Genomic DNA, 24097 nt, shown 5'->3' on the forward strand with positions numbered 1-24097 from the left:
AGGCGGTTAGCCTCGAGACCCGATACGATGCTGCCCAATGATGAAAAATCAGGCAGCATCGGATACCTCATAGAAACCTATGGGAGATGCATCTAGCGGCAGAGCAGGAGGGATTACAGCATGTATCGGAGATTCTTGCTGCGGTCCCTCCTGATACATTTGGGGGATACTTAATATTATGTGATACATGGGCCTCCATGTACTCTAAGTAGCAGTACTTTAATTTTAATGGCCCTTTATGAGACTATTAAATAATTTATGGTAGCCAATGCAGCATATACCACCTACGCATATATGCTTCAGACACCTACCGTATAAAGATCGAGGGTGACATTCTATGGGATGAGATAATCTGACTTTGGCGAATTTTATCGCAAAAACGGCCGTTTTCGCACTTTTTCCCTAATTCGCATATTTAATGAGATGCGAAAATCGGCAAAAAGTGAGGTTTTGCAGCGAAATCGCACTTTTTAGAAGTGCGATTTTTAGTTTTCGCCAGAACTCGCATCCAGATGTTTTCACATCGAAAAGTATACAATTCGCATATTTAATGAGATGCGAATTTGAAAAATGTGTCTAAAAATCTCAAAAAAATCAGACCAGGTTCTGATATGCGATTTGGCCAGAACCCTGCATAGATCATAGAGATCTGTGCATGGCCCTGTGTTAAAAAATGTGGAAAAGTGTTTTTTGACAAAAAAAATTGCGTGGGGTCCCCCCTCCTGAGCATAACCAGCCCCGGGCTCATTGAGCTGGGGCTGGTTCCAAAAATACGGGGGACAAAAAGCATAGGGGTCCCCCGTATTTCTGAAACCAGCCCCGGACTCTTGGACCGGTCCTGGTTCCAAAAATACGGGGGACAAAAAATCTGGGTGTCCCCCGTATTTTGAAACCAGCACCGGGCTCCAACAGCCCTCGGTGTCATGCCACAGCCGGGGGACACTTTTTATATAAGGTCCCCCGGCCGAAACATGAGCACCGTGGCTGGTCAGCCTTGGACGGGGTACCTGGAGGAGTGGGAACCCCCCATAAAGGGGTCCCCCCCCAGGCTTCACCCGTCCAGGGCTGAAGCCCGGGGCTGTCACCGGCGTCCGTGGCCAGTGGACGCCGGCCTGATAGTGTTAAATCTTCCATAATAACATTGCTTGATACAGAAGAACTACAAGTGCCAGCAGACCTCCCCTGCATGCTGGGACTTGGAGAACCACAAGTCCCAGCATGCGGGGCATTAATGGGCCCGCTGGGACTTTTAGTCCACCTGTAAAAAGAATGTTAAAAAAAACACACACACAGAGAAGTAAAACTTTATTACACACACACACCTCACTTTTACACCCACATACTCACCGATCCAGGGCTGGTCTCCCTTCTGCTGCAGAGCCGGCTACCCCCGCACTGACAGCGGGGACAACCGGCTCTCTCCGATGCCGCTAACAGCCTATGTAGCGCTGTCCCAGCGCTACAGAGGCTGAGAGCGTGATTGGCCGATGCGTCTCCATGGAGACGCATAAGCCAAAGACGCTCTCAGCCTCTAGCGCTGGGACAGCGCTACAGAGGCTGTTAGCGGCATCGGAGAGAGCCGGTTGTCCCCGCTGTCAGTGCGGGGGTAGCCGGCTCTGCAGCAGAAGGGAGACCAGCGCTGGATCCTGGATCGGTGAGTATGTGGGTGTAAAAGTGAGGTGTGTGTGTGTGTGTAATAAAGTTTTACTTCTCTGTGTGTGTGTTTTTTTTAACATTCTTTTTACAGGTGGACTACAAGTCCCAGCGGGCCCATTAATGCCCCGCATGCTGGGACTTGTGGTTCTTCAAGTCCCAGCATGCGGGGGAGGTCTGCTGGCACTTGTAGTTCTTCTGTATCAAGCAATGTTATTATGGAAGATTTAACACTATCAGGCCGGCGTCCACTGGCCACGGACAACGGTGACAGCCCCGGGCTTCAGCCCTGGACGGGTGAAGCCTGGGGGGGGGACGACCCCTTTATGGGGGGGTCCCCAATCCTCCAGGTACCCCGTCCAAGGCTGACCAGCCACGGTGCTCATGTTTCGGCCGGGGGACCTTATATAAAAAGTGTCCCCCGGCTGTGGCATGACACCGAGGGCTGTTGGAGCCCGGTGCTGGTTTCAAAATACGGGGGACCCCCAGATTTTTTGTCCCCCGTATTTTTGGAACCAGGACCGGTCCAAGAGTCCGGGGCTGGTTTCAGAAATACGGGGGACCCCTATGCTTTTTGTCCCCCCGTATTTTTGGAACCAGCTCAATGAGCCCGGGGCTGGTTATGCTCAGGAGGGGGGAGCCCGCGCAATTTTTTTTTTTTTTTTGATGAACAAAAAATCGCACATTTCCTTAAATTCGCACATTTTCATGCCTAAAATTCGCTCATTTTCATGCCTAAAATTCGCACATTATCGCACCTAATCGCACTTTTCATTCCAGAATTCGCACCTCATTAAATATGCGAATTCGCGGCAAAAATGCGATATTAAAAAATTACGATAATGGGCGATTTTGAAAGTGCGAAAAAATCTCATCCCATAGAATGTCACCCCTAGTCTTTTTTTAGCTGTAATGATTAGATGACATCCTTTAAGTGGTAATGTGTGAGTAATGTTTTAAAGAAGTGTTGTTCTCATGATCCATGATTTATAAAGTTTCACAACAAGGTGTTTTGTTGGGCTGGTAACCCTGGTGTGCATTCTGGGCTGCAACCACAAAGGGGCGCAGAACATCAAACTGTTTTTATTTTTGAGTCTTATGATTTATAAAGTACTTATGGTTTTCTGGTACATTAGAATTGTAGAAATTGATGAGTTTTGGGATATTTTATGCATTTACTGTAATTACACTAGAGTGCCAGTTTGCCATGCCTTAAATTTATATTTATGATAGTCTACAATTTTAGTGACAATCATATATGCATCACATTTTTGAAATTCATTTCCTGAAGGATAACACTTCATGACTTTATTGTCAAATTTCTGTGAAAGCTATAGTGCTTCATTTAATGTCAATCACTTATGCACGCCTGGTCTGCATACTAAAATTGGTCATCTTTTACTTTCCCTTATACCCCAAACAGTGATGACTAAATCAAACATGACATGACATTATGGGAGACTGATGAAAACTGCAAAAATTTGGTTCCATAGCAAATAATCAAATGTTGTCAGGGTTATACTGCAGGTTAAAAAAATGCAGAAGTGGGGGAGATGAGTGACATCTATTTAGTCTCCACCAACTCTTCTCTTAACTCTTTGAGTGCCAAGTGAATTTGTCAAAATACTGTAGGTGTGAAAATTGCCAAGCAAACATCTTTATTCATCACAATGACCTATAATGTTTATTGCTTATATAGGAAATATCTTTTCAAATAATTTAGCCGGGTCGCTGATGTCACATGGGGACGGAGTAGCGGTGGTGGTGGGGGGGTCAGTGCTTTGAGCTGACACTGCCTCCTTCCTGCAGTGTAAATGGATTACCCGTTTACACTGTCCATCAAGCTGGGTAAAACCCTTCTTTTTAACCTGGGTTGAAATGCTGGGTTGCTGGACCCGGTTTTTCCAAATGGCGCTTCACACCGCACAGAGACCCAGGTTAACCCGGCAACAACCCGAGTCAGACCCAGGTTATTTGTGCGGTGTGAGACAGCTGTCCAGAGCAGCCTCTGAACTGTACCCCTGTACTAGTCAATCAAACTTTAAAAGCAAAAAGAAACACCTCTTACTGTACTGTATGTTGGAACTCATTATGTTACTGGATTTTTAAATAAAACCAGGAGGGCGGCACCACAAGCTGTTACTGTATTGAGTTTCTTTGGAAGAGGTGAGGTGCAGGGAAAGAAGGTAGTGTCTAGAGCCCCTACAGCCACCCAGCCGGGACACAAATGCCTGTTAAAAGTAAGTAAGAACTTGCTCTGCTCTCCCTAGCAGCAGCACCTATGCTGGTGGGTGAGTGCTTTATACAGGGGCCAGCCGCGACAGTAAGCTTAATTTAAGGCCACTGCCTTACGCTGACACAGGCGGCTGCCACTTCCCACCAGTACACCTGCCAGCCCATACACCAGCTAGCCCATACACCTGCTAGCCAGTCCCGCCTGTCACAGGCATGGACACTGCTGGCTGCCGCTCCCTGCGCATCCGTTCACCCGCCAGTCAGTGCGGCCCGTCACAGGCATGGACACTGGTGGCTGCCGCTCTCTGCACATCCATACACCCGCCAGTCAGTGCCGCCCATCCCAGACACTGACAAATCGCGGCTGCCGCTGCCTTCCCAGCCCGCACACCGGCCAGCCAGTGCCGCCTGTCCGAACCCCGATGCTGTCTCTGTGTCTAGAGGCAGGCTGCAGCCTAGGACTGCTGGAGTGGAGAGTACAACCAGGACAGTAGCACATCTTTAGCGCCAGCCGCGGGGCCGGAGGACAGAGGCCCCTAGCACTTATCACTGAGGAGCTGTGTATTGTTGTTTTTTTTCGGAGGGGGGGGGGGGGTGAAAAGTTTGCCTAGGTTGCTAGGAAACCTGGCACTGGCCCTGAATAAAACTTTTCTCAATCTACTACTATTAAGCTATTTTATATTATCAATACTATTGAAAAATACAGCCTACAGAGGTGTTTAGTCAAAATAGAAAAAAATCTATACTTTATACTATCATTTATGTTAGATAAGAAGAGTAGAGGGAACATTTGCTGTATACAGGGCAGAATCTGCATGCCTTAGCAGTCGTACATCATATTTGTTTCAAAATATTGCCTCTGTCAATCATGATAATCTCTCTATGTCGCAGATGTCATTTTCTCCTAGTCTCAAAAACCTCCTCTGAAATTACTGGCTAGGGGTCACCTCTCTTTAGTAACCGCAATCCGTATTTGCCAGCACTGTATGAGCTGAATACTGAAGTGTTAAAGCTGCAGTATATGTTGATTTCTTTGTCATATACATTTAATGGAAATAGCTGCCAGAGTTTGTCAAGCAGAGCTGTTTTATATTGAATTAATGTTCACCAACTGGCTGATAGAATATTATATGGGGATAGATTCAGAAGCAATTATATCGCATTGAGCTATTGTTTTTCAACATTAGATAAACTAAACTAATAACAATGAGATACGAAATGAGGACTAAATCATTCTGACGACACTTTTTAGAGTTTGCTCAATCATAAAATAGTGCCGCTGTTTTGTTAGGGCCACTCATGGGCCCTAATTTAGAGAAAAACAGTGGGAGAAGAAAAACTGCGCAGAATTGGCATATTATTTATTCAATAAAATATATTAGCATATAAAACAAAACTATTTTAATAATTAACTCTATCATTGATTTGTGGCCACAATCATAAAAATCAATTAAAAAACATAGCAGGATAGCCTTAAAAATAGATAAAACAACAATCATTTCTCATCTATTGGTAGAATTGGTAGTATTGTTTTTGCCCAACCGTTATTGCAGGCTAAAAGTGCCCACACACGCACCGATCCCGGCGGTGAGATGCTATACGATGGGGTGCGCGCTCCCGCGGCACCCCATCGCACAGTACAAAAAGTATGTGCTGCACATACTTTTTGTACTAGCTTTTTCTAGCATAGCATCGCATCGCATTGCATGCACATCGTATGCACAAGGCATACGATGCGATGCTATGTGTGCTAGTTAAGCCCACAACGCATGCCGGGATCGGTGCGTCTGTGGGCACCTTGAGTCACCTATAGTTTAGTACCATCGGTTAATGGGTTAGTTGGTTTAAATGCCCAATATATTTTCTAAGCAGTTCCATACAATCATACGGGTAGCATGCTTATCCTTGTATGGTCTATTAATGTTAGTAGAATCATGCAAGTTTGTATACACAATTGTTAGCAATTTTCCGTGGAGTTACCTTGCTGTGCATATATTTTTAGTTCATGTCTGGCCAGACAGAAAAATAAAACCCCGCCATAAGGGGTTTTGCACCTAAAAATTCTACCAATAGATGAGAAGTGATTTTTGTTTTATATCCACTTTTTAGGCTATCCTGCTATGATTTTTATATGATTTTTAGGATTGTGGCCACAAATCAATGATAGAGTTTATTATTAAAATAGTTTTGTTTTATGCTACTATAGGCTAATATATTTTATTGAATAAATAATATTCCAATTCTGCGCAGTTTTGTTTCTCCCAATGAGATATGAAATACAAAAACTGCAACTTGGAGAGTTCCATGGTAGGAGATAACATAACAAGGGTTAATGAAATAGGATACGCATTTACATTTCTAAAAAGACATGCATATGCAAATGTCAGTAATTATTAATGATATAGCAAATATCGTAATAAAATGAGACAAATATGTACATTTATATATATTCTGCTCTGTTTGTGTGTATTCGATTACACATCTAATCTATTAGATGTAGGTTTCTGCTGAGTGACAGGTGACAAGGCAGAGACATCCTTCACATTTTATCACTACGTATTGTACTTTGCAATGCTAGCTACTGTAAGTGACAAGTTGTCTTAATGCTAAGCAGTGCTCACCTCAAAGCTCAAACGGATCTCATTGGTGGATTTAAATCAGCAATCAGATAAGCCAAGTAATGTTTACTAATATGTGTACAGTACCAGAAGGGGCTAAGATTAAATGGTTAACTTTGACAGTGCAGCCGCCATCTAGGACACATCTATCTAGCAAAATGAAATTATATCTTGACCCTCCTCAACCTAAAAACATTCTGGCATATCAAAATCAGCAAACTTGTATTGAGGATGAGGCCAGATCTAATTAACATCTATGTCACAGACTGTGAGCCTGATCCTGTCGGATTTCATGATATCCCAAAAGCCTGATTTACTGCCTTATGTTAATGCCAGTTTGTATGGGGATAATAACATAATGTGAGGATCTGTGCTACTTCAAGCTGCTCTTTTTCTGCCCAGAGCTACAACAGTCATCATTGGTATTAGTACTTGTACCAGCACCACGCTCCCTGCAAGAGATCCAACCAGTGGTGGCTCCAGAGAGGGTCTGCAGCACAGTCCAAAAGTCAGATAGGGGAGCCACACCAACTGCCATTGACTCCTGGATGGCGATGTGTGGCAGTTGGTTTGGCTCCCTTATTTGAATTCTGGACTGTGCTGCAGCTCCACCTCTGCGCCGCCACTGGACCCAACTAAAACAGGGTTCCTTCCCTTCTCTGCATATATGATTCAAAATAGCATGGAACTCAAGCATCACACACACAACACTCCAATGAGACTCTCACAAGACAGAAAAGCGCTGTGCAATCCCATTGTTGCCACACACTTCGCATCCCAAAATGTCTATTTCACATAAATACAAATCCAGCAAAGACCCATACAACTCAGGATAGGATACCCAAACCTCTGCAAATTCACTTATGTGCATGTACTGTGTGCTAAATCTTGCTATGGTTCATCTGTTTAAGTACAGTAGAGGAATCAGTCCCTGGGGATAAAAATGGGAATACCCTGTGCTGCTAGTGATTATTATAGGCATTGCATGGGTGAAAGAACAGAAATAAACCTGCATTTGGTTAAAGGTGTTATGAAGGTGTTATGCCACAATGTTCTAAGCCCAATCCCTTTACAACTTAATGTGCAAGAAGTCTGCGTTTGGGGGTGGTAACCAATCATTTTCTGGGAGTGTCAGGAACAACCTGTCTCTGTTGCGGAGTTGTGGAATGGTCAGAGCTTCTCACATTTGCACAGAATACAAAGATCATTGGATGGTGAGGGAATTGTGTATGGATTTGCAAATAATAGCAAATAGCGATCCATTCCCAAAACCTCTGACAGATTTGCATGGGGCAGGTTTTCTTTCTGTCTGAGCATCGGCTATGTACACGCAGTCATCTGTAAATGTGCAGATGAGTGATTGGGTCTGAATTAAGCCCTCTGCCATTAATTTAGCTCAAAATGTACTTTTCAAATAGAAATGCTTTTGGCTGCCGTATTTGTTGAAGCATGCACGATCTGACTGATCCATGCCGTGCTTCTTTGTCCAGATATTTGAAGCAGAGCTGATTTTAAAAATACAAGGGAACATTTGCAGGAGGTTCCCCTGTATTTAAAGAACCAGCACCGGGCTCTTGGACTGTTCCTGATTCAAAAAATATGTTGGAAGAACCAGCACGTGGCTCCACTAGTTATTAAAGTATTGCCACAATCGGGGGACATGTTTATATCAGAGGATAAATGCCACAGCCACATGGACTAACTTGTCAACCCTGGTCTGTGGGGGAGTGGGGACCCCACCAACAAAGGGGTACAATTATTGAGCTGGAACATCTGATGCTTCAACAAAAAAACTTATTTAAAGAACACTTTATTGAGAGATGTTATGAGATGTCTTTGTACTCTCTAGATAGGACAGGGCTGAATGTGCCCCTGCACTGTTTTGACATTCCAGGCATAAATAGCAACAATAAGAATGTTATTCATCCTCCTAATCAGTCTTGTGCCAAGTGTGTCTTTGTTATTGGTGACTGTTGCCAATGAAGCTTTGTCTCCATTTATTGTATTAACCAATGATGTTCCCCAGATAAAATGATTCAAGTCCATTACCCATTGGGGTTTATTCTGGTTCATTCGCTAGTATGTGAATCCTTGCGAGTGAACCAGATTCCACCTTGCGAATGGTCTGCGAATGGATGTTTTACATAAAGATTATTTTGCATGCCACTGGGACCTTCCCACATCATTTGATGGTTGCTGACCATCGAAAGATGTGGAAGGTGCACATATGCATGGTTGCTTTGAGCACTGTGTACGCTCGGGTGGAAGTGGGCGGACAGCTGACATCTGGTGATGTCAGCTACCCGCTCACCGCATGTCTGTCACGGCCTCTTTAGCACAAGAATGCCCAGCGTTCTCATGGGACCACCCATGAAATGCTTGGCGTTCGCATATGCTAATGGGCCTGTACTATCACCATCTCTGGATACTGGGTGCCAACATGACACTTGTGATCAGCTGACCTCTAATTCCCCAACCACAACCTCTGCAGCAGTCGGCCGACTTAGCCTTCTATTCACTGCTGCTCTGGTGGAATAACATTGCGTCATAGAGTTGCATTCCTGGGCTCCAGACTTCCTGGATTAATCCAGGAAGTATTGTTCAGTCCCAATCTGACTTCTGTCTGCACCTGTTACTTCCAATATTAACTTTGGGGCAAGATGTATTAAGTTTGGAGAAGTGATAAAGTGGAAAGTAATAAAGTACCAGCCATTCAGCTACTAACTGTCAAGTTACAGGATTGGCTTGAAAAATGGCAGTTATGAGCTGGTTGGTTGGAGCATTATCACCTTCCACTTTATCACACTTTCAGCGGGCTTAATACATCTGCACCTTTGTTAGCAAGCACTCATTTGTTCTAGCATGATATCTGCATCGTGGGTTCCAGTCTGATATATGTATAATCCCCTCTAGACTAATATTTTCATCATTGGTTCCAGAACAATATTCACATAATTGGTACAACCCACTATCTGGGAGTTAGTACGAGCGAGTCCAGCACGCAATGTCATTATGCAATAGGATGTCTTGATGCTGCGTGACGTCATGATGCAATGTGACGCCTTCCCACCCATCGGCCCGCTTGGCTTTTCTGGGAACGGAGCCGCAATCAGCCTCCCAGCCTAAGAAAGCAATATCAAAGTTATTTTGTAGCTGCTGGGTCTGTCAGTAGAGGAATTTTTTCAAAGTTTGTGTCAGGCCCCACCCCCTAAAAAGTAAGTGGGTTCATAAATCACCGGGGTCTACCGGTGAATCCTGGTACCCCGGCAGGCCTGTCCGAGCCTGCCTGCATCATCAGTTCCAGTTTAATATCTGCATCATCGGTTCCAGTGGATATCTTCAGCATTATTTTCTAGAACACTCAGCCTTGACCTTATTGTTGTGCTGTTAGAGACTACTAGGCTAATGCAGCTTATATTGTATGGGTGTGGCCCATAGTGTGTAATGTACATGTGTAGTTTTGCATACCAAAGCTTGGTAAATTTGAAAAGTTAGCATCCCCCAGTGGCGGGCACCCTCCACTGTGAGGGTGAGAAGACTCTGGCATTATGCCAGAGTCTACTGCACAAGGGCAGGTCTCCGGGAACATAACGCCCATGCCTTGTTCCCAGGGATATATCCAGTGCACAAATAATTTGGAGATGGCCGCGGCAGCCATTTTTCGAGTGAATTGCGAGACGCCGAGATCCTGCTGCAGGACTCCGGAGAGGTAAATATAATATATGGGTGCAGTCTGTGTGGTGTGCCACCCTGGACCCAGGGGTGCGTGTGCACCGTGTACACTGCATCCTTTATGGAAATGCCTATAGCATTCCCTTTAGAGGAAAATAGGGGCTGCTTTTGTTTTTAAGGCCCATTGATTGATTTTTGTTATTTATAAAGAAATTGTAGATATTTGTACTAATTACCATAATGATTTCTGTGCACAAGCGGATCTCTTTTCTGTTGTTCCTGTGTAATTATTAGTTGCTGCTTAAACAGTAAAACCAATATTGTATAACGGATATTTCCATCAAGAAAATATATTGCAATCAATGGTATTGTTAACTAAAGAAATACATTATTGCAATATCTGGAATTTGTTTTGTAATTGTTTTTAAAAGTATCTACAGAAGTAGGTTAATTTGATTAAGTTTTTCAATTAAGCCTGCAACTGTGCTAATTGAAGAGTATTGCTTACCTGCCTTCACCTGAGAAAACGAAGCTGTACGGTTACAGGAATAGTCTGTACTTTGGCAGATTTTACTAATCTGGGCCCATTGTCTCTGCAAGAGATGAAACCTACAGTGTGAACCTGTGTCATTGAAAAGCTAAATCTGTTCAACTGACTCATTTTCTCTGCCAGCGTGCTGTGTTATATGCCAAAGTTCACTCACTTTATTGCCAAGGATAATATAACTGCCACACAAGCTTCCATGAGCTTCCTGTATAATTCACTGGCAATGCCTGAATTAAGTGAAGCTAGATTGAATACAGAATTACTTCTCAAATGTCCCAATTTAAGATACAAACTTTCCCCTTGGGAAAGGTGCTGCCATCATGCAGAGCATACAGTACGTTCTCAGATTGCAGGACAGTTATGAGGTGTGCCCTACTGACAGTACCAGTTTGGGGAAGATTCAAACCCATTCGTACAGGCCCCGTTTCCGATGGTGGGGGGGTCTGCCCATGCGTGTATACTATGGGCCTCATTCTGCTTTCTTCGGTCCCCAGCGTGTTCACACCGGGGACCGATGTTGAAGCACTGCGCATGCTCGTTTCTGTGCATGTGCAGGTATTATGTACGGGTGCCTTCAGAGACTTGCATAGTCTCTGTACCACTCACAGGGGGGGGAGGAGGGTGTGTAGGATGGGATGGAGGTGATAAGGGGGCGTTCACATGCGTTCCTGGATGTACCCACCAAAATGCTAGGTGCACCCAGGAAAACGTTGGACGTCCCAATGTGAACAGGGGTGGGTACCTGCCTTCCAGAGGCGGGCAGTTGATGACACAGGACGCCAGCCACCCACCGATTTCTCGGACCAGAATGCCGCAAGTCTAAGTAAGCCCAGACTGACTTAGATTTGCGAGTGTGGTAAAAATCATTTGATGGTTGGTGACCATCGAATGATTTCGGCCCTGCACGCTACCCCACAAATGGATGTTTATGCAAAACATCCACTCGCAGTGCAGAAGGGATATCTGCAAGGCAGTAGCTAACTACTGCTGAACCAACCAGAATAATTCAAGTATGCAAATGTGCAGACCCCCTGTGCCAATTCCTCCATTTGCACGGGCAGGGGGTGGCCTCAGGGGAACACCCAGCATTTTATGGGCATCCCCATGAAAATGCTTAGTGTTCCGAATGCATCCATGACGATCCCTGCTTGGGGCGAGCACCTGCCACATGACATCAGTGCCCACCCTGTCTTCGGCCATCTGCGGCGGAAATAAAGGTCAGTATACACTGACTTTTATTTCCAAAGGGGAGAGAAATCATTCAATGGTCGGCACCATCAAATGATTTCTGTCCCCTTTGGCCACTTGCAAGAGATGTGTTCTTGTGCACAACCCCTTGCTTGCTAGCAAGGGGATTGGGGCTGCGCTGGTGGCCGGGGGGGCATTGGGTGGGGTGCCGTGCGGCGCTGACCTGTTTTTTTTAAACTGTGCGTATACACAGCCTAGCCAACAGGTCTGAATCAAGCCCATTTTCAGGGGTGGATTTAAAGGTCTAGTGTCTAGGTTGACAACAAAATGTATACCTGATCTTTTGACTGTGTCAATAATGACCTAGTGCATGTTGACCTTTTGGTGTCGACCTATTGACCTAGACACTGTAGACCTATCATCCAGATCCCACGTTGTCACACCCTGTGAAGTGCAGGCTCATCCCATTCCCTTATTGTGCACACTGTCAGGACTTATGATAGCGATAAACTGAAATGTGTCAGGGAGTGGTCAGGCATAAAACACTTTTCTATGCCATGAGGTAGGTGAGGCCAATCCTGAAAGCGAGGTACTCAGTTTCTCTTCTTAATCCCCTAATGCTTCTTTTGTAAGTTGTTCTATAAAATGTTCTTTAAAGAACCATACATACTGCCCAGCTGTCTTGCTTTTGGCTGGCTGCCCTGCGTTTTGGCAATGAGGACATCCATACTGATTCATGCGGATGAGGAGATTGGACAGGGCAGCAGAGAGCCTGACTAGGCCCAGGTATTTTCCAGCAGTATGTATTGGAATGAGAAGCGCGCTGCAGCTGCCAACTAATGGGGGCCCCATTGGGCCCTTCCATCAGACATAGGTAATTAGCATCCTCCTCACCTCTCAGCGCCTCTGGGTTAGCAAATGTCCACTGTAGAGGCAGGTATCTACGCAGAGTGCATCGTAAAAAGTGTTTGATGCTTTTTTAAAGATGCTGTCTTGGAATTGAAGGCTTTTATACTAAGTGGGGTATTCAACCATGGATTCCGACTGTCGGAATCCTGGTTTGTTTTCGCCCAGCTCCTCAGAGACTCAACAGGCAGAATACAATGTTCCACCTGACACGTTGCGAAAAGTGGGCGTGTCGCGGAAAACGGCAGTGGATTTTGGAGAAATGGCCATGAATTCAACAATCCATGCCCGGTTCCGACAAAACAGATCTGACTTGTTTAAAAGTCAGATCCGTTTTGTTGAAATCCGCCTTCAATGCTGTCAGAAATGGCAGCATTGAATAAGTGGCGGGTGCAATTTCCCCTGTCAGAAATAGCGCCGGGGATTGAATATCGCCCTAAATGCGTTTAATATATGGAAAATGTGGACCTTAATAAGGATAAAGCCATGCAAATATAAAATTGCCATCTCAATAATGAATTAATAGTGGGGTAGTTGTAATGAACTGTCAGCATAATTTCCAAATATAACAGGAAGTGAGTCCCATTTCCGGTTTAATAAATAGATAGAGACTCCAGTCAGAAGGAATGGGTTGGAGGAGGACCCATGTTGTCCTAACATGCACAATTAAGTGCCGTCAGATCAGTGAAATCTCCGGCCAGAGGGAACTTCCTCCAAAGTAGAGACCATGGCTCTTTAGCCCTATTGTCTTGTTATCGATGATACAGTGTCCTGACATGTGCAATCAAACGACATCATGTAAAGGTATGCACAATAGTATCATACCGATATATAAATACTTATTCAAGCAATTAAACAATTCTAATTTGATTAACTGGTGCCAAATATAAATCATTTACAGCAGGGATCCGGAAGTTGAAACCCTGGCATAAGGCAAAAATGTCAAATAGCCAACCACAACAGAAAATAACAAGTCTTAAAAGTAAATACATGACCATTATTAGAAATACCCCAGAATTACATAATAAACAGTAAAAACTTCAGAACATTATTATACATTAATAACAATCAAAACATCAAAGAATAACAAATCCTAAATACTCAGGGATCACAGAAACCACTTTAACTCAAACTCACAATTAAGCCCATATGGTGCTAGGGAGTTCAAACCATATATACTGTATGCATTCATTTTTTTTAAGTTAATTAGATATCCTTATTATTAAATCTCCAGTTACAGTAACCTTTATTGTCTCTAAACCCCAAAAAACTATAGTTTGATTCACTGTACACGTATGGAATTCTTTAAAGTGTAAAGAGAATGGGTGGTTTGAGATTTCTAAGATGTTCTGACTAGCGGATTTTAAGATGTTCTGACTAGCGGATTTTAAGACTCTTTGTGGTTTTACTGCCATAACATTTATTGCAAGAGCATTAGATAGCATTGGATAGCATATATTGCATATTTAGAATTGCATGCTATAATTTTAAAAACCTGATTCTTCATTACAACCAAAATGTTTTTATTAGGAAAAAAAAACAGAACTTGCATATAAAAGATAGAAAGATATGAAATCCTTTGCTGTGAATAGTGCAATCTAAGGGTTTTCTATAAAAGGTAAATATTTAAGAATACAGGATCCTTTAAAATCATTTATTAGTTTTTTTGGTACTTATGTATTATCTGGGCTCCCATGTTAAATGCACCCCATTTTTTCATACCCCTACTATCCAACTACGCATAGAGTTGATTTTATATAGTGTGGCGAGCGCAGCGAGCCACCGTGCCCGAAGCGTGGTAAGCGCAGCGAGCCCCGCGAGGGGACATGGTCTCATAAGAAAAATGGGAGCCCAGATATTACATAAGTACCGTTTTTTTTATCTATATAATAAGTTGAAGAGTCTGTGTGCGTGTGTGTGTGCGTGTGTGTGTGCGTGTCCGTTGCATTGCGGACACACCGTGGCACTCAGAGCCCTCAAATTTGGCAACAAGGTACCTCTATACCCGGTGGTGTGCACCTCGAAGCCGTTTTTGGGAAATTTCACTTAGAAATTTTAAAAACACCAAGTTTTAATTTGCCTTCATTGATGATCTGGGAAAGAGATTGACGATCTGGGAAACCGTTGTCGAAGGAACAACTCCACACCTGATTTCATTGCTGTCATTGAGTATGAATGACACATTCTAACATTATGGTGAAGGCTTTAAACAATTAGGAATAATTGAGGATATACATAGACCACACATCACTGTACACACACACACACACACACACAGTACACCACATATGCACACATAGCACACAAGACACACATATACGTAGCGCACCTCACACACTTACACATTGGACACACACACACAACAAAACACACACATAACACACCACATGCAGTACAACACAAACCCATATACACTAAAACACCACCCAAAAACAGTACAACAAACACACACACTTAAACATTGCCAGGATACGCACAGCACACTACACACACATATATATGTAGTGCACCTCACATTTGGCAGATACTGTACACATAACCCGCCAACACACACACATAACACACCACTCACAGTACAACACACACCCACATTCACTACAACATGCACCCAAAAACAGTGCAATACACAGAACACACAAACAAACATTGAACAGATACACACAGCACATCACACACACACACACATTTATACATAGCACACCTTACACACTTACACATTGGGCAGATCACACAACACACACACATAACATACCTGTAACAGCACAACACACACCCACATTCGCCACACACACACACACACACACACACACACACAAAAAACAGTACAACACAAAAAACACACACATAAGCTGTGTACACATGGGGTGATAGGGGCTGAAATCGCTGGAAATATGGTCGCTGGCGACCATATTGCCAGTGATGGGAGTGTGCCCTGGCGATAAATCGCTGGGTGCGCACTCCCTTTTTCAGCCCCATTCTAATCGCTGGTCGCAGGAACATGCTCCTGCAACCAGCTGATTACCTCTGCGACTCCCCCAGCAGAGGTTCCTTTTCATCTCTGGTCGCTGATGAAAAGGAGAAACTGAGCAATATATTGCTCAACAATATATTGCTAGCAATATATTGCTGAGCAATATATCTCCCCGTGTGTATGGGGCTTTAAACATTGCACAGATACACAAAGGCACAACACACACATACACATACTGTATATACATAGCACACCTCACACACTTATGCATTGGACAAATACATACAACACAACACACACAACCACATACACTACAACACACACAAAAACAGTACAACACACACAAACACAAAAAAAAGAATTTGCCCTTTATTTAACAGTCTGTACCGGCAAATAAAAACTGTACCTAATGTACCGTTTTTTCTTTTTCCCATATCCGTCTCTACGCTCCCCGGCCAGTTGCACTGAGAAATCTTTGTCCTGGCCAATGCACCCATTGATCAATACAAAGTGGGTACACTGCACTCACCCTGTTAGTCAGTTGGATGTTAGGCACTGCTCTGCCTTAAGGGTTTCCCAGACTCATTTGGTTCACAGATAATGTTTAGTCAATGGGCATGAGCGCTGCATGTATTAGTTTGAATGTTATGAGTGTAAGAAGTTGAAGAATAAGACTGAGATGAAGATTTGTCACGTTATAGTGTACAATTTACGCAATAAATCGTGAAATAAATATGTGTACATTGAAGTACAATCAAGAAATGAAAGTAGGATTAAAAAATAAATTCTGATTCAAACTGATAATTGTTTGGATGGGGGTGGGTTGTGAAACAAATCTATAGGTGGAGGGGGTATGGAAATTGTGGGCATAATTGGTGTTTGGTAAACCTACAGGGAGTCCCCAGTTGATGAGAAATTTTCACTACAGTGTCACCATAGGGGGATTTCAAATCAGGGTTCAGGTGGTCTTTTAGGGACCCCTTTACAATCCCGTTGGTCTCTTCTCCTGGAGCCTACGGTCTCCCTCAGTGATTGACTATCATTAAGGGAGACCGAAGGCTCAAGGAGAAGAGACCTACGGGATTGTAAAGGGTCCCTAAAAGACCACCTGGATCCTAATTGGGAATCCCACTATGGTGACACTGTGACCGTGACACTGTAGTGAAAATCCCATCAATTGAGGACCCACTGTATGTGTACCAAACACCAATTATGCCCACAATATCCATACCCCCACCTATAGATTTGTTTCGCAACCCACCCCCATCCAAACAATTATCAGTTTGAATCAGAACTTATTTTTTAATCCTACTTTCATTTCTTGATTATACTTTTATGTACACTTATATTTTTTTGTTCATGATTTATTGCGTAAATTGTACATCTTAACATGGCAAATCTTTATCTCAGTCTTATTCTTCAACTACTTACACTCCAAACCTTATCAATGCACCCATTTATGATTGCGATGGCTGGATCGGTGGATTGGCCCGGCGGGTGTAGGGAAGAATTTGGCCCATTGCACCCGTTCCCAGTGGTGCATTGCAGTGGTGTGGGTAGCGTGCGTTGCGTCATGTGGCCAGGCCTGTGGACCTGCTCCCACACTCAGGGGCTGCCCCACTGTTTGGTAGAGACGCCCGGTGCATTTGCTTTACAGATCTCCAGACCTCAGAGACTGCTGCAGGCAGGATCGGTGAGGGGAGTGGCAGTGGCAGGGAGCGGTGAATTTTTAATTAATTATGGCGCGGAAAGTAACGTCCACACCAGTCTCCACGCACTCAGCGCCTGTAATTACACACCCTAGAAACTGTACCATTGAAAGTATAGAAATGGAGGTGTGGCCACGTCCCTTTCTGATTTTGTACCGATTTCTGACCCTCAGATGTTGAAGGGTATGTCATAGGTGCTAAATATCAGGAGTGGATGTAGAATTCATCAACACATACAAGTTATCAACTCAGGAGTGTTGTGTTTCAAACAACAACCCCACACCTGATTTCATTGCCATCATTGAGTATCAATACAAACACATTGTGGTGGAATCTATAACAAATTACAATCTTAGGTCTTTGGCACAGCATACTGTAAGATTACATTTTTCAGCAATTTTGGAAATAAAAAAACCCCAAGGTTTTCCCGGGCAACGCCGGGCGGGTCAGCTAGTTGGTAATAAATTAGCAAAAATCTCCCAAAAACTTTGTACATGTTGTCATTATGGGGTTTATTGAGGAGGGAAAAAGTGAAGTGCTATGAATACTTTCCAGATGCACTGTATGTCTACTCCCTTCTCATAGCTGTTGTTTTGTAGAGCAATTTCATTTATGGCAAATAAAATTGACCTTTGTGGACATTAGTAAGCCATCTGTCTAAATTATTTCTCAGCGGCCGGCTACCGCCATGGGCTCGCACACCCCGTGGCAACGGAGCCTGCTGGTTCCCGCCGCCTTCCCCGCCGGTCCCCCTCGCCGCCCCGACCCCCCCCGAACTGGGCAGTGTCTCCCTGAAGCAAAGATGGGCAGGGAGACACTGCCTGTCCACCGTGATACTGGGACGCACATGGGCGTGAGACGCACGCACGTCCCAGTGCCTAACGCCAGCGCTCGCCAGTGTAACGGATCTGGCGGGCGCCGGCAACAGATGAGCCCTGCTCCATCTGTACACTGATGTTTCAAGCTTCCTATTCTCAACAAAAATTTACTTTCATATTACTAATGGAGAATGTGAATTTGATATTTAATAGGATAGCATTTATATAATCACAAAAAGGGACGTAAGGTTTCCCTTCCATAAAAATAGCACATCATCAATATATCTCCACCATTAAACCAGGGGTGTGTCCCAGCTATGACCTTCCAGACCATCTGCTCCTCTCACCTGGCCATAAAAATATTTGCATTGCTGGGTATCAGATCGAGGTACCTATCTTTCCGTTGTAGTAGACTCAATCAAAATTTAAGTACCTACAGATGGGGCATGGCTCATCTTTGCAGGGGATGGCAATGGCGACGCCAGCCGCCATCCCCCATCAGCTGCCATCTGTACAGCGAGAAGGGGACGTGTGCGCACGAGAGGCGCGCACGTCACGCTTCCAGCGCTTCCCCCGGGTGACCGCCGGCTTGTCGGCGGTCACCCGGGGTCCCCGCCGCCTGCCCGCACCCCCCCTTACTCTGTCCGTCTCCCTGAAGCGGAGACGGACAGGGTTCCCGTCGCCCCGCCGACGGAGATTGAGACGCACGTGAGACGCACACGCGTCTCAGTCAGATGGTGAGCCGGGCTGCTGGCGGATCGCCAGCAGTGACGTTCTGGCGATTCGCCAGCAAAGAAGAGGCCTGCCTCATTTGTATTATATAGAATAAATTCTAACCTTTCCATAATCAGATTTTGAAGGTTAGTTTCCAATTGTGTATTTTCTATTGTAGTTTCAGTAGTTACAGAAACACTGAACAATAGTCATAATGACTAAAAAAAAACCACATAACTCATTTTATATATACTGTATATATAAAATTGGAATGTAATGTGAATATGTTTTTTTTCATATTCAACATATAGTACTACTATTATAGGATAATTTAAAAATATATAAAAAGAAATGTAACATTATATCATTTTATTATAGGTGTGATGCAGGTCTCCGATGAAGGAACACTGACGTGGAAAAGTGAAGCAGCAGAATATTTTTTATATTTGTATAAAGACTGTATACTACCTATATGCTGTATACCTCCACATTGCAGCAAATAACTTATTTGTACATTTATATTGACTATTCAAAGATTAAACTTATTGATTAAAAAGTATTGAAATGCTCAAAATCTGTAGTGTATTCTATTCCAAGTAATAGAAGGTCACTGACTCAAAAAATAGGCAAAAATACATTACAATTATTAATAAAAGCTACTGTTTTACATGTTACTGTATGTTGGAAACCAGTGAACTTTGTAAACTTATTGTGTCTAACTTCAAATCATTATTTACAATATGCAAAAAGCATTTTAAATGGTAAAGAAAAACAACGAGAGAAAAACAACGAGAGATAAAAAGTTTGTCATAAAAAGAAAATGCAATTTTTTCTCTATTACATGTTATATCATTTATACTGCTTGGCTTATTGGTTGTGGCAGGAGTGAAATGGAAATTGAAAGTGGCCATTAATTTTTTCCCCCAAATTTGGCTTATGCATTTATACCAAGTCAACTGCAGGAAGGGCTCACCACAAACATAGATGGGGTTAGCTAACCATTAGCCCTAGCCAAAGTAAAATATAGATAGCACCTCAGTGACTGCAATGCAATATAGATATCATCCCATTGACTGCCTTACAAAACAGACAGCATCCACATGATGGACATATAATACAGAAACCATCATGGTAACTTCCATACAATATAGCAAGCATCCTATTAAGAACAATACAGTACAGTAGTGTTGTTAAACTCATGGCCCTCCAGCTGTTGTGGAACTACACATCCCAGCATTCCGTGACACATATTATATATAATTGATTTCTAAAACTGTGGCAGGGCATGCTGGCATGTGAAGTTCCACAACAGCTGGAAGACCATGAGTTTGACACCACTGCATTACAGGGAGCATTCCAGTGATCGATATACTTTACAAATAACATCACAGTGACTGATATGAAATAGTGAGCAATATTCAACACAGATACAGTGCATTGAAGATCACAGTGACCACCATACAGTACACTGATAATTCCAGTGATCAACACATAGTAAATTGAGCATGTCAGAGGCTACTATACAGTACATTGAGCATCCCAGGTCCAACATGTAGTGTTTGGAGAATCCGGAGGCCACCATAAAATATTTTAAGTGCTCCAGTGACTGCCATATACTCATATAGTACATATTGAGCATACCAGTGATTGCTGCACAGTATCTTAAGCATTCTAATGACCAACAATAATAGAATGTGCATCTCAGACACCAACATAAAATATAGAAAAAGGTACTTATGTATTAGCAGGGCGCCCAATTAGCATACGTATGGCACCGTAGGCAAATCGCATCGCATGCAATTTTTTGCATGCGATGTGATGCGATTTTCCTATGTCATTTATTCACTGCTCTCTGTCCTTGGGCAGTGCGATGAGATTGCATCGGATCTCACCGCACTTAAAATTGCATGCGATTTATAGGGTGCAATGGGATTTAATGTACTATACACTTGTATAACATACAATAGGATTTAAGCACCCCCCCCACTATCCACGCCACCCCGAAGCGTGGCGAGCACAGCGAGCCCCGCGAGGGGTGGCTGAACGCGTCCTCCAAACCTTTTCATACCCCACTATCCACGGCGGCGTGGAGTTGACTTTATATGCCACCAAGCCCGAAGCGTGGCAAACGCAGCGAACCCCGTGAGGGGACGTGGAATACATGTAACGTTATCCGCGTCTGCTCGCCACGCTTCGGGCTTGGTGGCTCGCTACGCTCGCCACACTATTTAAGATAAACTCCACGCCGACGTGGATAGTGGGGGTATGAAAAGGTCAGGAGGACGCGTTCCGCCGTCGCTCGCCACGCTTCGGGGTGGCGTGGATAGTGGGGGGGGGCCTAAATCCCATTGTATGTCATACAAGTGTATACTAAATTTAATGGCATCGCACCCTATAAAATCGCATTCGAATCGCACCCTATAAAATCGCATTACGCAGAATCGCCCACTAAGCAATACATAAGTACCGAGAAAAAATACTATGCAAAATGTGGAGTGCACGTATGCATATAAAGCAGCACTAAGTCGCTTGTAATGCATATAATCAATTTTTAATAAAACATAAGAATATAAAAACATTTCAGCCGATTGATATAGACAATAAAGATACTAATGCCTAAAGGATGATGTTATTTGACAGCCACTTGTTCCTAGTTCTCCTGGGAAAGCACATGTTCATGTCATATATTCACTCTAAATACAGAGATAAGGTGGTGTCCTGGATGTATTTATAGTTACCGAACTGGTCGCCACAAGCTGAGAGAAGATCAGTACCCCTTAGTGTGCTGGAGTCCAGATCCCCTTCTTATTTCGGGATAATAAGCAGTCAGTTGTAGTGGGTAGATTACAGTCCCCCTAACTGAAGAATGTCCACCTTTGATAAAGCTGCCATGCATGGCAGGGAAAAGCATTAGGTGCTTCAACACTTTCCCTAAAGGAATATCTAAGTACAGCCACTTGTACCAGCCTGGGTTACCAACATACCTTGGGAGGAGACTTTACTGCTTAAAGGTAGACATTCTCCATAAAATATATTGGGCACCCAAGTAACACCATAGAGTACATTGAGTAAACCAATGCCTTCCAGAAAATATACTGAAAAGCCTAGTAAGTGCCATACCATACTGAGCATTCTGTTGAAAACCAAAAAGTTCATTAAGCATCCTAGTGACCACCATGTGATATAATGAACATATAAAACGAGAGGAGGGTTTTGCGCCAGTCGCACAAGACAAATATTTAAAGAATTTGCATAACCCCTATTATATAAGAGAAATTATTACTAGAACACATTTCTGAATAATAATGAATGTATGTTGGGGGTGCTACCACAGGACATTGATAGAGACAATATTAATTGAGAAAGAAGAGAATGTCACTAAAGTGGTGCACTGAGTAGAAAAGATTGTACACTTAAAAAGTAACTTTTAATAGGAGTAGCTGATAAAATGTTGCGAAATATAGACTAAAATGAAACATATAAGACATGGACAGTGTGGTTAAAAAGGATACTAGATCCTCGCACAGTGATCCCCACTGGTCAAACGTCCTCTGTATTTATTATTACTCCTAGTTTCAATTGGTGCGCCTTTTTAAAGTAATAAACAGATTAATTGATTCTGTCAAAAATCCCACGAGTACAATATATATGAGAGAATTAAATTATTTGTCCCATGTATACTGGCAATAATGCAGGTACTCGTGTGTGTGGCAAGTGCTTCACATGTGCGAGTCAGGTAATACAGCTCGAGCCAGTAATATGAGGCAGCGTGCGTGTATTTTCCCTGACACTGGCTGGTTTGAAACTTAGACAGCCCAATCTTAGTACTGGCTGCTAAGTCAGCGCTGGGGTTCCCGGCTGTTATGATAGGACCCGCCGCTGCTGCTTGCCGAAGGGGTGTCTGGAGCGCACCGGACTGTCAGGTAATGACACTGCCGGTCAGGCACTGCCCTATTAGGAGCTGCGGTGAGTGGCGCCACCACACCGCTCTTCGAGCTCCACAGACTCACTGAAAAGTGACGTCCGTTCAAAAGTTCGCACCAATTATACTAGACATATACAAAATGCATTTCAAGAGGGGAAGGGAGACAGGGGGATTTACACTGCGGGTGCAGTCGGTCTGCGTACGCTTCGCAGTTAAGCTTCGTAGGACCAACCTGACACTGGTACGGAAGCCTATTTGTACCAAATCGTTCATGCATATTCATGAGAGCATGTCTTATGGGCGTGTGGAGGTTAGGAACGCCCATGAGTTTATGTTATGGATAGTTGCGCTATATCGCATGTGTGTATAGTAGGTTCACTCTTGGGTGGTATGCAGGGTGAAGCAGACTTATAATTTTACAGTACGTGAGGGGCTCTAGTTCTCTCACACACGGAGTTGATCTCCTGTGAGATCGTAACTTGGGACACAGTTCGGTCCCTTGATGCACGTAAGTGCTAATTTCTATCATTTAGCAGCTTGGATTGTAGGGGCATTATTACTGCCAAGTCTAGAGGAGAATCATATTCATATCTGAAGTGTATATACGTGATTAGTTGGTAGTGGAACAGCTATGATGTCCATTAAGCGGTTTTGAATTGTTCCCTTCATGCGATATCGTGTGGTGTGTGCGGGGTGCAGGTCATAAAGATAAACAATGTTAATTTAATATGTTTTGGTCATAGAACAATTCTGTTATGCATTCAGCTGATGTTTATTTGATGGTAAGGGAGTATAGATGATTGCGGTAAGGTTTGTATGGGACAGAGAGTTTCGTTGGGAGATAAATTCCTCCTATTCATATCCAATATATTATGTGATGGGTAGAGGTACCAATTGGTGTGTGTCTCCATGGCTGATATGGTATCATGCTGGTGGTCAGTTTGAGATGTCAGATCTCACAGATCTGCCTATGTCTCCCGAGTGACATGTCTGTGGGCGTGTAAAAATTTGACGTCGCCCATAGACCAAAAGTATGGAAAAATGCGCAGCAGCGCTGGTGTACAGTATAACTTCATTCCGTGGTGATACATAGGGTATAACAGACGTATCACCATATATTGCATACAGTGCCATTCCGATA

General features: G+C 43.6%; 1 protein-coding gene across 1 annotated transcript in view; it reads left to right on the forward strand.

Moving 5' to 3' along the window:
• Window positions 1-19551, forward strand: part of SMPX (small muscle protein X-linked) — a 54408-nt gene extending 34857 nt beyond the window's left edge. Inside the window, exon 5 of the mRNA XM_083171001.1 lies at window positions 19410-19551. The gene's annotated coding sequence lies outside the window, so the exon portion shown is untranslated. The remainder of the gene's footprint in view (window positions 1-19409) is intronic.
• Window positions 19552-24097: the final 4546 nt, after the last annotated feature.

The sequence above is a fragment of the Crinia signifera genome, chromosome 2 (genome assembly GCF_055691185.1).
Source record: "Crinia signifera chromosome 2, ASM5569118v1, whole genome shotgun sequence".
Taxonomy (NCBI): Eukaryota; Metazoa; Chordata; class Amphibia; order Anura; family Myobatrachidae; genus Crinia; species Crinia signifera.